Below are 17,363 nucleotides of genomic sequence, written 5' to 3'. Positions count from 1 at the left end.
ATCCACTTACTCATCCACACAGCTATACACACACACATTCACACATACAGCCCATCACACACGCACACTCACTCATCCATACAGGCAGTCACACACCCCCTCACTTACCCACACAGACACTCAGACAACCGTACAGGTACTCAGACAACTAATCACTCACCAATACAGCCATTCATGTATCTACCCACACACCCATACAGCCACGTAGACACCATCTGACAGACGGATACAGACATTCACACAACCTGTCACTCACCCACACATTCACTGAGGCACCGAATCACTCACTGATACAGTCAATCGAGCACCAACTGAATCATCCATATAGGCACTCATACACCCACAGATTCACCAAGACACCTTGGTATATATATCTATACTACTATTATAAAGAGAGAACTTTGAACCTTTGAGGTGGGTAAACTCAGGAACCACAGCACCAATCCAAACACCCGATACATCGTTGTAATTGTCAGGGTCTGCAGATGGATATAGGCTATATAAAAAAATAAAATATACGTTCTTTAAAATATTTACGATTAAAAAAAAAGTAGTCCCTTGGAAGTAGCGCTGGCCGCAGATTGCTCTGAAAGCTGTCAAGGAGCGAGCAGTGAAATGGATGCAAATAAACGTGCTGATCTGAACTTCGTGTGGCTTTGCTTTAATTTGGGGCTTCCTGTTTAGACTATATGGATATCGGCTGTTTGCCCAGTCGAGAAGCGAGGCCCACCTTACGAAGCGTTCGTGCAGGCTCTGAGAAGGGGCTTGCAAAGACGGAACGAAGACAAGAGCAGCTCCAATGCAGGTGGTGCTGCCTTGAGCACGAATTCACTGCTGCAAAGCGCAATCTGAGGGCTTACAGCGCTTTACTTTACTCCACTTGGTGAATACTTAGTTCAAATTGCAAGGACTGTTGAGTGGCCCCACTGTGGGAAGAGGGCCAGCGTACTACAAGGCACAGAAGGCTTTGCGATTTAGCCACGCCCACTGTGGCAGGTGCCAGTGATTATATGAGCAGACGCGGCCAAAAAGTGCTCTTCCGGCCCTTCGTGAACAATGCCTCGAAAGAAAGGATTATTTCCTGAAACGCGTCAGGCTTTACATGTTCAAAGATTGCTCTGAAAGCTGTCAAGGAGCGAGTAGTGAAATGGATGCAAATAAACGTGCTGATCTGAACTTCGTGTGACTTTGCTTTAATTTGAGCCTTCCTGTTTAGACTTTATATAATATATATATATCTATACTACTATTATAAAGAGAGAACTTTGAACCTTTGAGGCGGGTAAACTCAGGAACCACAGCACCAATCCAAACACCCGATACATCGTTGTAATTGTCAGGGTCTGCAGATGGACATAGGCTATATAAAAAAATAAAATATACGTGCTTTAAAATATTTACGATTAAAAAAAAAGTAGTCCCTTGGAAGTAGCGCCGGCCGCGACGTGCGTGCTGACATCAGGAGCGCGGGGAGGAGCTGCGTACAGGAGCGTGAGGAGGAGTGGCGGACATGAGAGCTGGGAGGAGCGGCGGACAGGCAGGGAGGAGCGGTGAGGAGCGGCGGACAGGCAGTGAGGAGCGGCGGACAGGCGGGGAGGAGCGCGGCTGAGGTAGGTGAAGCGGCCCGTGTGCGGCTCATTGGGGGCCTTGAAAGTGGCCGGTGCAATCCGGGGGACCCACGGACAACGTTGGGGCGGGCGGGGGCCCTGAAGCCTGAGACAACGTCGGGGCGGGCGGAGGCTTGGAAGCCTGATTGCTCCCGGACAACGTCGGGACCGGCTGCCAGTATATATATAATTATATATATATATATATATCCAACCACAATCGTATTCCAACTCCTCACAGGAAATAACACGATGCCACAGCCACGGAATTCTTTAAACAGCGTGTTTAATTTTTTACCAAAATCACTCGAGGCGTTTGTCACGGACTCGTGACAAAGGAGCCCAGCTCCGAAACGCGTCAAGTGATTTTGGTAAAAAATGAAACACGCTGTTTAAAGAATTCCATTGCTGTGGCATCGTGTTTTTTCCTGTGAGGAGTTGGAATACGATTGTGGTTGGAGATTTAGGGTTCGTGACCCCGCCACAGCCCACCGCCGAACGCGGCTCGGGCGTTCTTCGCGAACAACGAGCTGTGGATATATATATAATTACCAGTCTCTCTCCCTCCACCAGGAAAAAGTGTGACCATGCTCCGGGGTACTTTAAAAGCGGCTTTATTTGTTTTCAGTGCTCAAGCATAAAAAGGGTCCCTGAAACGCTCGGCAGATGCGTTTCTTCCTTCAAATGGATTCCTCAGTGCCTGTTTCAGTGGAGAAGTGTGGCTCACCGATTAGAGCGGCAGACCCTGAGGCAGAGGTCTGGCCAGGGACCAGGGTTCAATTCCCGACACGGCAGGGTCTTGGGCTCAATGTCCACGGACTTGATCATTCTCGCCTAGGTGCCTACTCTAATCATGGGTCCCACTCTGCAACTCTGGGCAATAGCTTGCTTAATCTCCACAACGGCCCCGAAAGCGCTAGGATGCCTGGCCTCACCTTGGAGGTGCCCAGTAAGGGGGCATCTCACAGGGAAAGCCAGGAAGGGTTCCACAGCGGTATACAGCGCCAAGATACCTTTCAGGTGATAGTGCGCTTTACAAGTATACACACATTTACATCCTTGTCAGGGGTCCATTACTGTGGTATTTTAACAGCTGTGACCACTCCCAGTCAGGTGATCACGCCCCTCCTCTGCCTCACAGGTGCGAAGCTCCTTGTACTGTGCATGCTCCCCCACTGCATGTTGATCATCGTATATATATATGTAACACTCATAAACTTTTTTAAAACACTCACAGTCACAGGATGATGTCATTAGTTTGCTCGACTAAGTATAACTGCTGAATTTCACTGGTTTTATATGAGTGAGACCTGAGTCTAACTATAACGTATCTCTAACCTTTTATTTTTTCAATGAATTTCTATGTTTTTTTTAATTCCATTTGTGTACTATAAAGTTCCTGTAATCTTTTGTTTTCTTCAGTGCATTTCTGAGGTTTTTTGAATGCTAATTCCTAACTAGTTCCATTTCGGACCCAGTGTCAAAAAAGCGAAAGAGACGTGTTGCGGCTGTATGACAGCCTTTGTCAAACTACCTTGTGCAATTTTGTTTCATCAGTTTGTACTCGTTAAAATCATAAACTTGAAAGAAATCCCCCACAGCATTAAAAAACCTTTCCGCAAAAAAACGTAACAAATATATTAATGCTGTTATGCATTCAACTAAACTGTTGCAGCTGTATATATATCTTCCACAAAAAATCCAAAGGTTAACGCAACATTATTGTTAGATGAAAATTACTGTAAAAAATTTAATTTATACTAAAAAAAAACAGAAATTTACCAGTAATAGTTCTATCTAGTAAATATAGCTCATTCCCAAAAGTAACTCTAAATCGTGCCACCGCCATGCACTGTTTTCATCACTGATGTAATTTCAGATGGTGTAATTATGCGCACATCAATTATGTCATAGAAGATGTCAGGAGTGAAGTAATGTGTGAGGTAATTAGCACTGAATGGTGAGGGCCCCTGGGATAGTTTCTTTTGGACCTCATCCCCTGAGATTGTATTTCCTTTTTAGGGGGATGCACATCTCTGGACCACCTCCCTAAGGCTCTCAGCCCCAGAGATCCAATTTCCAAGAGGAGACAGATAGTCTCCTCTTACTGAGTCAATAGGAGCCCTGGGGACCCCATACCTGTGTTTTTTTCTTTTCTTAACAGAAGGGGCACTCACCCCCTCCCTGAGCCTTTATGGCCCTGTTGACCCCAACCCCCAGACCTAATGTGGGTACCCCGTTGGTAAAAAGCAGTACATGATATGGGCATGAATTGTAGTTGCTGGTGGACTACTCCACTCCCTACAGCCCCAAACAACATCATAAAAAATCTGGGTGATGCCTCTTCTTTTTCTACGTGCACCACCAGCAAGAAAATATCCACTTGAAAAAAAAAAAATGGAATTATGGGAGACACCTTGTTAAGAGCAGTGAATAAGGAAAGAACTTCTCTTGCTGATCATTTATTATTTAAGTTTTGCGTTTTTAAAATTGTTTAAAAATGATTGTGGCTGTCTTGGGCACACTCAGGACACCCACCACCTTTATCTTTTGTTAATGGCTGTGGGGGCACCCCGAGCCCCAATATTTTTGCTGGCTGTCTGCCAGCACCTGTCCTAGATGCCGGAGGGTGCTTGGAAATCTTTTCTTTTTTGATTTAATACTGGGGAGTGGGGATGCAGTATCCCCTCCCTGAGCCAAAACTGTCCCAGGGCCAGAATGTACATAAAAGGGAGGGGAACTTGCTTTCCTCCTCCCCAAGCCAATACTAGTCTAGGGGACTGTATCAACTGGAGCTGAAATTAATTTAACTGGGAGAGGGATGTGCAGTCCCCACTCCCTGAGCCAATGCTAGCACCAGGGGATGTGCCTAAGGTGGGTGCTCCAGTCAGCTTTTATTGGCAGCAGTAAGCAGAAGGCTCTCAAGGTGAGGACGGCATTAAAAAAATGATACTGTTTGCTGCAGGGCTGTAATTTACTCCATCCCCGTGGTGGAATGGCGTGCCACCTTCCTAAATATGAATTAAGCCCTAAATATTAAAACAATTATAGCTTTAACAATATGTGCACCAGTCACAAATGCTACCAATAATTACCATTTACACCAAATAATCTTTTTTCATGCCACATTACATCTACATCCATTAACTCACTTTAATGCTACGTCTGATTCAATTGCCACTCCACTCTATGCCACTCCACTCTACGCGACCCCACTCTATGCTATTACACTCTACACCATTCCACGCTACATCACTCCACTATAAGCCACTATACTTTACACAAATCCACTGTATACCACTTCACTTTACTCCACTCAACTCCAAACCACTCTGCTCTACACCACTACACTGTACGCTAGTACACTCTATGCCACTCCATTTTATTACACACCAGATTACACCAATACACTGTATGCCCTTCCACTCTGTGCTACTCCACTGTACGATATGCCATTGTACACAACGCCACTACATGACCTTACACTCTATGCTATTCCAATCTATGCTACTACCAGGGTAGGGGAAAGATCCTTTCAAGCGGTCACCTCTCTGCTATGTAATGGCCTACCTCTCTCTCTTAGACAGATACCAGAATACCTTACGTATAGGAGGAACCTGAACACATGGCTTTTTCAGCATTAGGATCTGCTGTATTCTGCTGTGGGGGGATGTTCTGTATGTTGTTATGTGGTCTTTATTTTCCTAGCGCCGGGACACTCTTGGGAGTAGCCGCGCGCTTTATGAATACCAGATAACATAACATAACTATGTGTCACTTTAGTGTACACCATTGCACTGTACTCTATTTCCTTTATGCCCTTGCACTTTATGCGACTCCACTGTATGCCACTCCACTCTGAAAATCCACTACATGTAATTATATTGCACATAGGTCTATTCTGTGGCATTAAACTCTATGCCACTCTACTCTTTGCCAATCCACTCTAAGGTTCTACACTCCACACTATACCTCTGTGCAACACTCATCTCTACGCCACTCTAATATGCACTATTCCACTACATGCCACTGCACTCTATGTGACTACACCATACAGCAAGTAGCACTCAATGTTATTCCAATCTACAATACTCTACTGTACGCTCCTTCAGTGTATATCACTAGTCTGCACTCTAAACTCTTCCTATGTATGCCACTCTGCTCTACAATACTCTACTCACCACCACTCCACAGTATGCTATTACACTGTACGCCACTACAGTCTACACCACAACACCACTACACTCTATCACACTCCACTCTAGAACACTACACTCTACGGTATTTCACTCTACAATACTCCACTCTGCACCACTGCACTGGATACAACTCCACTCTATGCCACTCTAAGCCACTGCAGTGTATGCCACTTCGCTATACACCACTCCACCCTACCCCACTCCACTCAATGCTATTACATTTTATGCCACTACTCTGTACCTCACTGCACTCTATGCCAGTCCACTCCACAAAACTGCATGATATGTCAGTCCACTCAATGCCACTCTACTGTACACTACTCTACGCTATGCTCTTCCACTGCACATCACTCCACTCTACCACACTACAGTTTCTGTCACTACCATCCACCACTTCACTACACTCTGTTCTACTGTATGCTGCTCAACTGTACAACATTGTAGTCTATTTCAGTTCACTGTACACCGCTTCACTTTATGCCAATACACTCTACAATATTCCATTGTACGCAGTTCAAATGTACCACACTCCACCCTATGCTATTCCACTCTATGCCACTCCTCTCTATGCTTCTCTAATATATGCTATTCCACTGTACACCACTCCTCTGAAGGCACTCCACATTTTATGACACTCTATTCTACCCCACTCCACCCTACAGCACTCTAATTGATGCCACTCTAGTCTATGCCACTGCACTTTACGCCACTTCACTCTAAGCCACTCTACTCTACACCAATTGACTGGATGCTATTACACTGTACATCACCCCATTCTACATCAATGTACTGTACGTCACTTGTCTCTACCCTACTAAATTCTACCCTATCCCACTGAACGAAACTTCATTCAGTGCCACTCTAGTGCACGCTATTCCACTATATGTCCCACCACTCTATATCACTACACAGTACGCCACTAACACTCACGTTTTATTCTACTATACACCAGTCCACTGTTTGTTACTCTACTGTATGGCACTCAACCCCTCATCACTCCACTCTACTCCACTGCACTCTATGCTATTCTACGTAATGCCACTTCACTTTAGAACACTCCCCTCTACGCGTCTCAACAGTACACTATTACACTGCACACCACTATTCTACCCCACTACACTCTACTCTATTCCACTCTACAACACTTCACTCTATGGTATTCCACTCTACAACACTTAACTCTACTGTACGCTCCTTCAGTGTATATCACTAGTCTGCACTCTAAACTCTTCCTATGTATGCCACTCTGCTCTACAATACTCTACTCACCACCACTCCACAGTATGCTATTACACTGTACGCCACTACAGTCTACACCACAACACCACTACACTCTATCACACTCCACTCTAGAACACCACACTCTACGGTATTTCACTCTACAATACTCCACTCTGCACCACTGCACTGGATACAACTCCACTCTATGCCACTCTAAGCCACTGCAGTGTATGCCACTTCGCTATACACCACTCCACCCTACCCCACTCCACTCAATGCTATTACATTTTATGCCACTACTCTGTACCTCACTGCACTCTATGCCAGTCCACTCCACAAAACTGCATGATATGTCAGTCCACTCAATGCCACTCTACTGTACACTACTCTACGCTATGCTCTTCCACTGCACATCACTCCACTCTACCACACTACAGTTTCTGTCACTACCATCCACCACTTCACTACACTCTGTTCTACTGTATGCTGCTCAACTGTACAACATTGTAGTCTATTTCAGTTCACTGTACACCGCTTCACTTTATGCCAATACACTCTACAATATTCCATTGTACGCAGTTCAAATGTACCACACTCCACCCTATGCTATTCCACTCTATGCCACTCCTCTCTATGCTTCTCTAATATATGCTATTCCACTGTACACCACTCCTCTGAAGGCACTCCACATTTTATGACACTCTATTCTACCCCACTCCACCCTACAGCACTCTAATTGATGCCACTCTAGTCTATGCCACTGCACTTTACGCCACTTCACTCTAAGCCACTCTACTCTACACCAATTGACTGGATGCTATTACACTGTACATCACCCCATTCTACATCAATGTACTGTACGTCACTTGTCTCTACCCTACTAAATTCTACCCTATCCCACTGAACGAAACTTCATTCAGTGCCACTCTAGTGCACGCTATTCCACTATATGTCCCACCACTCTATATCACTACACAGTACGCCACTAACACTCACGTTTTATTCTACTATACACCAGTCCACTGTTTGTTACTCTACTGTATGGCACTCAACCCCTCATCACTCCACTCTACTCCACTGCACTCTATGCTATTCTACGTAATGCCACTTCACTTTAGAACACTCCCATCTACGCGTCTCAACAGTACACTATTACACTGCACACCACTATTCTACCCCACTACACTCTACTCTATTCCACTCTACAACACTTCACTCTATGGTATTCCACTCTACAACACTTAACTCTATGCCACTACACTGAACATCACTCCACTCTAAGGCACTCCAGTCTATGCTATGTCATTGTACCGCACACCACTGTATGTCATTCTACTCTACCCTACTCTACTGTAAGCCACTCTACTCTACACTATTACACTCTATGTCTCTCAACTCTATGTTACTCCACTCTCCCCCACTTCTCTGTATAATATTCCACTGTGTGCCACTCCACTGTATGCCACTCCAATCTATATGATTCCAATGTATGCCATTACAGCGTATATCATTCCACACTACACCAATCTACTCTACAATACTCCACTGTACGTGACCCAACTCTATGCCACATCGCTCCATTGCATGCCACTCTACTTTATGCTTTTCCACTGTGTGCCACTCCACTCCAACATTCAGTATATGTCACTGCCCTGTACACCACTCCACTTTATGCTATTCAAGTGTATGCTGCTGAATGGTCCAATACTTCAGTCTACGCCACTACACTGTATGCTGCTACATTATACACCAATACACTATACACTATTCACTGTACACAACTGTGCAACTCTCCAATGTATGCTATTCCACTTTATGCCACTCTATTCTATGGCAATCCACTGTATGTCACTCTAATATACGCTATTCCACTGTATGCCACTCCACTGTGTGGCACTCTACGTTATGCCATTCTACTCTACCCCAGTGCACTCTGTCACTCCAATCTATGCCAATCCACTGTACCCTACTTCATTCTATGCCACTCCAGTATACGCCACTTGCACTGTATGCCACTCTATTACATACTACTTCACAACACTGTACATCACTCAATTCTATACCACTCCACCCTATGCCTATCCACTCTATGCCAATCCACTCTCCCCTGTACCATATTCCTCTATACGGAACTCCATATCATGCGACTCTAGTGTACAATATTCTACCAAATAACACTCCACTTTATGGAACTACCATGTTCGCCAGTAACCTCAATATTAGTTCACTCTCCAATACTCCACTATTTACTACTCCACTGTATGCCACTCCACTGTATGCTACTCCACAGTATGCTATTACACTGTACACAACCACACTCCACCTGCTACACTCTATCCTTCTCCACTCTACACACAACTCTATGGTATTCCCCTCTACACCTCTACACTCTATACCATTAAACTGTATGTTAATCCAGTCTACCCTAATACACTGTACAGCACTGCACTGCAACTCACTTCACTCTACTGTATGCTACTCTACTGTACGGTACTCCACTCTACGCTACTGCATTCTATTCCCCTCCAGTGTTACCAATCCATTGTAGGCCACTCCAGGTTAAGCCACGCCACTCTATGCCACTCAAATCTACACTCTTCCACAGTACACCACTACATTGTACCTCACTCTACTCTATGCCAGGCAACTCTAGAGCACTCTACTGTATGCCACTCCACTCTAGGCAAATCCACAGTAAGCAAATCCACTCTTACACACAACTGAATGTCATTGCACTGTACACAACTAAACTGTAAATTAATCCTCTCTACACTATTCTACGCAAATCCACTATGCGGCACTCCACTTTCTGCTATTCTAATGTATGCCAATTGTAGGATCCTCCCTGAGACCCACAATATCAATTCAAAGTAAAAATAATATCATCAATTTAAGCAATTCAGAATCATTAATAAGCACAGACAAACCAAGCACTTCAATTGATGAAATAGATCAAAAAGAAAGAAACATTAGAATGTAAAATGTCCATAAATCCTTAGCAAATATTATCTTAGTCCATTTCTCATGTCCAAAAGTGTATAGATCAGTAGTCCAGATTCAGGATAAATTCTCCTTAAGTCAAATATACACTCAGACGCAGCCAATAATCCAAGATCTTTATTCTCATGGGCGGAAAATTCTACAACCAAATGCACCAAATGCAGCCAACACGTGTTTCATCAAGCACGAGTTTGTGCAAAATGACTTCCTCAGGGCTGCAACCCAAAGTACCAAAAAATATATCAATCAAATATGTACACAATTAACTCTGTTTACATGTATACCCCACGAATCTCCATTGAAAGTGGATATAATCATGAAAATTGTTATGGAGATTTAAAGAAAAAAACACCAAAATCAATGTGAAAAGTAATACAAAGAAAGAGAGATGGACTAAAAAGTAATGAACACCACCGAGGTATTGAAGTCACCCAAAGTTAGAAGGGTTCTAGAATAAAAGCTATATTCACCTGTAACTGTGATCACAGCCTCAGGAATTCAAGAATCTATCTGAAAACTGACTCTGTCTCTGTAAAAGTAGAAACATTACAGAATTATAATATAAAGGCAAATAGGACATATGTACCTCCAATATCCTCTACTAGGGTCTTGCATCTGTATATGGCATTATATAGTGTAAACCAAGGTAGCTATTACAGGTATAGCCATATTTAGTTTAAATAGTATGGGACCCCCAACATTGGATCAAACATCCAAACGAAATTCAAATTTCACATAAGGCCATTATTAAGCATAATGATGTCCTATGTCACTCACCACTATTCAGTTCAATAGATACTATCCAATCAGGGAACTCCTATTCTTCAGACTACACGCGAGTAAAAAGGCTTCTGAATTAATCTACAATCGAAAAAGTTCAACAAGTAACCAAATTCTAACAGAAAATATTCCACTGATCACGAGCTGGTATTTTATAATATCTCACCTTCAATATGTTCTCAGCACAATAACACAATATCTCTTTTCATATCTTCCATATTAAACCAGGCGAACAATATCGTCTGCAATTACTCCTATCGATAGGAAAGGATACACAAAAGAACCACTGTGAATATTATTGACACCCCCAATTCGTAAATGCAGAATTCGTGTGTAGTTGAATATACATCACCTCTATATCCTCAATCACTATGTATTCACAATTTCGTAATCTGAAAAAATCAAGTTGAGGTCATGCCGTGAGTTAACACTTCAATATCGTTAACCCCACTTTACTGTCAAGAGTACGGTAAAAAATAAAGTATACCTCACCTCTACAATGATAACCCCCACTTTTACTAGTACGTGATCTAAAAGAGCAGAATGGAGCTTTCAGTACATAAGTATATATGTCCATTAGTCAAAATCTCCCGTTCCACTCAACCGCGCTCACTTCAAACTGTAAGTCGATCCAATTCTATCTTGACTCGCGTGCAGCGTAGTCGCCATTTTGACCGTCCTTTAAGTACTGTTAGACTTCACACGCCATCTTACAGTGGTTCAGAATTTGTGATCTAACCTTATGTATTATAATAGACAAGAAATCTAATATCCAAATATACAATTTCAGATAGCCCACACCAATATCCTGTTACAAAAAAGTTCATAGCTTCTATGTATGTAAAGCTCGTGATCTAAATCCATCGACAATCTCAGTTCCCTTTCTATGTCATTTATCATACGTCCAATACAAACAAAGATAAATAATAAATCCAATGCATTCATATACTTAGAGTTAATATTATTAGAAGTTGTTACAAAGGAATATGGTCAGAATGAACACATTTGAGATATTATAAATATCTTCAAAAACAGCATTTTCAAAATCAACACGAGGCCCATAGTGGGTCTCGAACTCCCAACCTGCCGGTTCGTAAACCGATATTCACACTTGGTGCTAAGGTTCAATTCGCCTGTATACCTACTCAATATAACCTAATCCTATTCGCGGTACAGGTATTCCTCATAGCCATAATCTAAAAGTAACCCCTTTCGAAGGTATTAGACGGAAACAAGTCATATCATTTTAAGTCAAAGGAAAGATATCTCTAAAAGATATAGTTATTCATTAGTTAAGCAGAAGGGAAAGAAAGAGGCAAAAGAAGGAAAAACGTATAAAAATAGGTCAGCAGTATCTCAAAAGTCGAATGTCAAGTATCAGACATGATCAAAAACACTAATTACAATAATTCAAATCTTCAAACTAGAATATTGCTTGTCTGCAGATACAGGAAATAGGCAGATCGTATCATATATTCACATAATTAAATATCTGAACATGGGGTTAATTAACCAAAATACACAATTATCTATACAGTTTCTAGATACATATATGGTTTTTTGATACATATATGGTTACCAAATAAGTTAATGACCCAAAAATTACTGAAGATCTGAATCCAAATTCAGACCCAATTTCACAGCCCTCAGTTTCATAATCCACATACATTCCCTAGGTCTTAATTGTAGGGTCCTGTTATCACCCCTCTTGTCAGCTTTCACACAATCAATACCATGATATCTAAATCTATGTGTCTGTGATTCTCCTTGAGTTTGTATCAAATGCTCTGCAATTGGATATCTAGTATCACCATTTTTGAGTGCACGAAAGTGTTCAGCCATTCTTTCTCGCAATCTTCGAATTGTACTCCCCACATACATTTTGGAGCAGGAGCATATAATTACATATACGACAAAAGATGTGTCACAGTTAATAAATGTAGTAATCTTAAAATTCCCCATGTTATTGTAGTTAAATTCACTAATTCTCCTGACTGCCCATCTACAAGAGCTGCAGTTACCACAACAAAAAAGTCCATACGGTTGTCCACTTAACCAATTAGTTAATTGTGTACATATTTGATTGATATATTTTTGGGTATTTTGGGTTGCCGCCCTGAGGAAGTCATTTTGCACAAACTCGTGCTTGACGAAACACGTTTTGGCTGCATTTGCTGCATTTGGTTGTAGAATTTTCCGCCCATGAGAATAAAGAAGATCTATCTTGGATTATTGGCTGCGTCTGAGTGTATATTTGACTTATGCGGAATTTATCCTAAATCTGGACTACTGATCTATACACTTTTGGACATGAGAAATGGACTAAGATAATATTTGCTAAGGATTTATGGACATTTTACATACTAATGTTTCTTTCTTTTTGGTCCATTTCATCAATTGAATTGCTTGGTTTGTCTGTGTTCATTATTGATTCTGAATTGCTTAAATTGATGATATTATTTTTACTTTGAATTGAGATTGTGGTGCTCAGGGAGGATCCTACAATTGACTTTATATGGTCCATACCCTGGTGCGGACTAATGGGGTTGTCTGGTAACCACCCTTTTTCTCCCTTTGTAGCTCCTCTTCATAACTTGTTGGTAGAGTTACTATTATCCCTATACTGTGTTGAGCGCCCTTTCTATACCTGGTTACCAGGGAGTTGTCAATTAGTCTAATGTATGCCACTCCGCTGTATTCCACAGTAATACATGGTATTTCACCGTTTGCAACTCTTCACTAAGCCACTTCTGTCTTCCTTATTCCACTGTACGTCACTACACTGCACCTCACTCCACTCGACGCCACTCTATTGTACGCTACTCTACTGTATGCTTTCTTCTCCATTTTATTCCAATCTACATAATTCCACTTTATGCCACTCCACTCTACCCCAATCCAGTGGTTGCTATTCCACTGTAGACCACTCCAATGTACACCACTCCACTTTACACAATTGCACTGAATGCCACTACACTTTACCTCACTGCACTCTATGCCAGTCACTTTAAGAACACGCCACTTTACGTCACACCACTGTATGGCTTTCCACTCTATGCTATTCCACTGCATTAATTCCACTCTAAAACACTCCACTGAATGCCATTGCATTGTGAATCACTACATTGTACACCAATCCACTGTATGCAACTCCACTGTATACGGTATTCAACTGTGCACCACGACATTGTACGCCACTCTGCTCTACACCATTCTAATCTACCTAACTCCACTCTATGCCACTCATTGCTATGCCACTCCACTTTACCTCACTGCACTCTATGCTACTACACTTTATGCTAGTCCTCTCTACAATACTCCCTCAACGCTATTCCACTCTTGCCAGTACAGTCTATGCTATTCCACTTTGGACTACCTTTCCAATCATTTTTTGGGATAGAGAACGGGAAGTTTTCTTAAAATAACCCTCACCCGCCAAGATTTCCCTTGGTGGCATGCTCCATCATGGGGTTCTTCCCATCCCGCTGCAGAACGGGGCGTACTGCGAGCAAACGAATACGTGGGAGCACTTTTAGTCATATACTATGAAGAATCAGGTGGTATAAGAGTGGCAGGGTCTTATCTAAAGTTAAAAATACCTGGCTAAGTAGGAAAAAGTGTTTTATTCAGACCTCTTGCTGGTATGGTTAAAAAAGGGGAAAATTGAAAGGCATATGTTTATGTGTATGCATCTCAGGGTCTAAATGTTTCAAACCATTATCCCAAGGCTTTTCGTCAGGACCACACAATGATTCCTAGTACCACTCCTATTAGTGAGCTCAAAGTGAGTCTCCTTAATAACTGGCAGGAAAATATATACACTATACAATACCCAATCTGTAGTGTTTTCTTTTTAGTTCTGGAAAGATATGAGAGAAACGTTAAACTGACATAAAAGATTATTGAACACATCACCAACTGTGGAAAGTCGTGATATATTTTTCTTTTTCTAGCGTGCTATTCATGTTAACTTTCTCGTATTTGAAGAGCCTTTGTTTGTGCTACCCCAGAGCAGGTGAGTAAATTTAAAGTGATACAAACAGAACAAAACAAACATCAAACATATAACTAGGCTTTCCTGTTTTCAGTTTCTATTTTTGGTAAATTCTGGTGTTTTTTTTTCAGAGTTTTCAATATCTTAAAAAACAGTTGTTATCAGTGGTTACACATTTTCGCGCCACTAAAAACAACAGAAAAAGTGTTTTTCCGGTGTTTATGGAACGTTTTGCTTTTATTATTGCTTGCTTTCTGCACTGAAAGAACATTTTATATAGACAGTGTACTTATAGTGTATATGAGGTCCAAATAGATTTTTGCAAATTAATCTTATTGTAGTACACCATACAATACTTCTTCAGTGACTCTTTGGGTCATGTGCGCTTGCTCTTTTTTTCCCATGTAATCTTCTGTGAAAAGGCCCTCTCAGCATTCATAGCCCCATGGGCTGAGAACCATCAGCTAAGGGACACAGTTGGGATGACTCTTTCTTTGATGCCACATAAAGCTCAAAATTATAAATATTTGTGTTTTAGTTCCTGTGCATAAGAAAACAGTGCACCAGAATGGACTAAAAAGTCAATAGCATCCCTCATTAACTCTGAAGATGGTAAAGATGCTTTCAGCATACCATCTAACAAGTGCCAAGGATCTCCTACAGGGAATCACTTCAGCTCTGGTTTTAATTTTGACAGGTCATCACGCAGCTTTTTTATATACGTAGCTGAATCACTGCAAATACAAACAATATCACTCCAATCTTTGTTGAACTTAGAAAGAACCTTTTTTGCAGAGCATTACAAGTGACACTGAGTTCAATGCTTTCCAAAAGTCTGGTGTCATGTTTTCACCACTATCCGAGATGCTTGGTGGTATACATACTTGTCACTATACCTTGCATTGAATGTTTAAAGCCTGAGGTGTTGGCAATACACCTACTATCAATACTGACCCACTAGAAACTATGGTCTGATGTATTAAGGGTTTTTACCCATTCTCTGTGGGTAAATGCGATGACACATATTAGGAATGATTTTTATGAAACCAGCCATTTTACCTATCAGTGAAATAATGAAAGGGTACCAAAATATCAAATATGATTTCGATATTTTTTGATTCTCTACAGTTTATAAAATAATTAAACTAGACCTAAAACATGAAACTAAACCCTGCATCTTTAGACTGAAAGGGCACAAAAATGAAAAAAATAAAAGGAAGAAGAAACAATATTTTAGTGACATGACATCCCTAAAGAACAAAACTCAAGCAGAATAATGTTAGCCAGTCTTCCTTACTGCTAGCTTGTATAACAAAGTTACATTGTATTGACACCTTCAGGAAGAAACTAATGACTCTTTCACTCTCTTTTTCCTTTCTTTGAATGGCATTTAGTTTGTGGTTGTGCAGGTGTTTTTTCAGTGTTTATATGTTTTCACCGGTGAGGGCTATTTATCTTTCAGTGGGGTTTTATCAGTTATTATAGGTTTAAACCTAAAACCCCACAGCCTACATATAACACACTCATTTGCATACACTTTCATTGTGCCTGTAGCAATGTGCTATGGTACAGATTAGAGCATTTCTGTATGTAGTTGCAATGAACTCAAAATAAACACTCAAATACACACACAAACAAAATTCTGCTCGGGGTTGAACTTTATATTTTCAGGGTTATTAAGTAAGGATTGAATGATTATCAGCCGTCGATGTCGATAAAATTAACTGGTGATGTTCAAAAGTAACCAACTTGGTTGCTCATTTCTGAGTTGTTTGGTGAAATCAGGAATGTGCAGTAAAGAGAAAATAGAACAAGTAACATACATTTGTCATGCCGTAATAGGGCCTCCTGAGCTCAAACAGGGGAAGGAACGCTTGTAGTCAGACTCTGTAAGTAACAAAAGGCAAACATCAGCGGTGAAAGAATAGATAGGTTAGTACCTGGATCACACTCAAGAGTGTATGGGCTGTGCCATACTTACTTCCTCAAAGCTACTCCCTTGCCAGTGGAAAATAGCCTGCCCGCAACTCCGATGATGTCGACGAGCGTGTGGAAAAAGGCTGTACTTGACAGGGAGGCGGATGGTGGCATGAGCATCCTCGTGCTGAAAAAGACTAGAGCACTTGTTTACCAAAATGGCCATCTGGTTACTCAGTAAACCTTTAGAATAAATGTTAGGAACTAGCAAAAGGAAAGAGAGGGCTTGACATGAAGCATGCTGCTTCAAACGCTTGAAACAGGAGTAATCAAAAATTCAAAAATGATCCAGAAATGTGTCAAAAACTGAAAAAAAGAAAATGGAAAGTAGGATTCACTCTCCAAAAAACGTTCTAAGTGATTATCACCCTTGGTGTAACTGCCCAAAGAACGAGATGATACGGTGGGGCAAAAAACAGGTGGTGGTTCTCTGCTTCATATTTGCAAAAAGAAAGAAAACAACAAAAAAGGTGATTTCTTCTGAACTAGTTGGCACAGATCCGGTGGATCGGTCTCTGTCAGGCTTAGTGGTGGGAAACATTCAATAGTAGGATTCTATGATGAGTGGTTTTATATCTATCAGAA

Source organism: Lissotriton helveticus, chromosome 5_1 (genome assembly GCF_964261635.1).
Source record: "Lissotriton helveticus chromosome 5_1, aLisHel1.1, whole genome shotgun sequence".
NCBI lineage: Eukaryota > Metazoa > Chordata > Amphibia > Caudata > Salamandridae > Lissotriton > Lissotriton helveticus.
The sequence above is the reverse complement of the archived record's forward strand: the minus strand, read 5'-3'. Positions refer to the sequence as shown.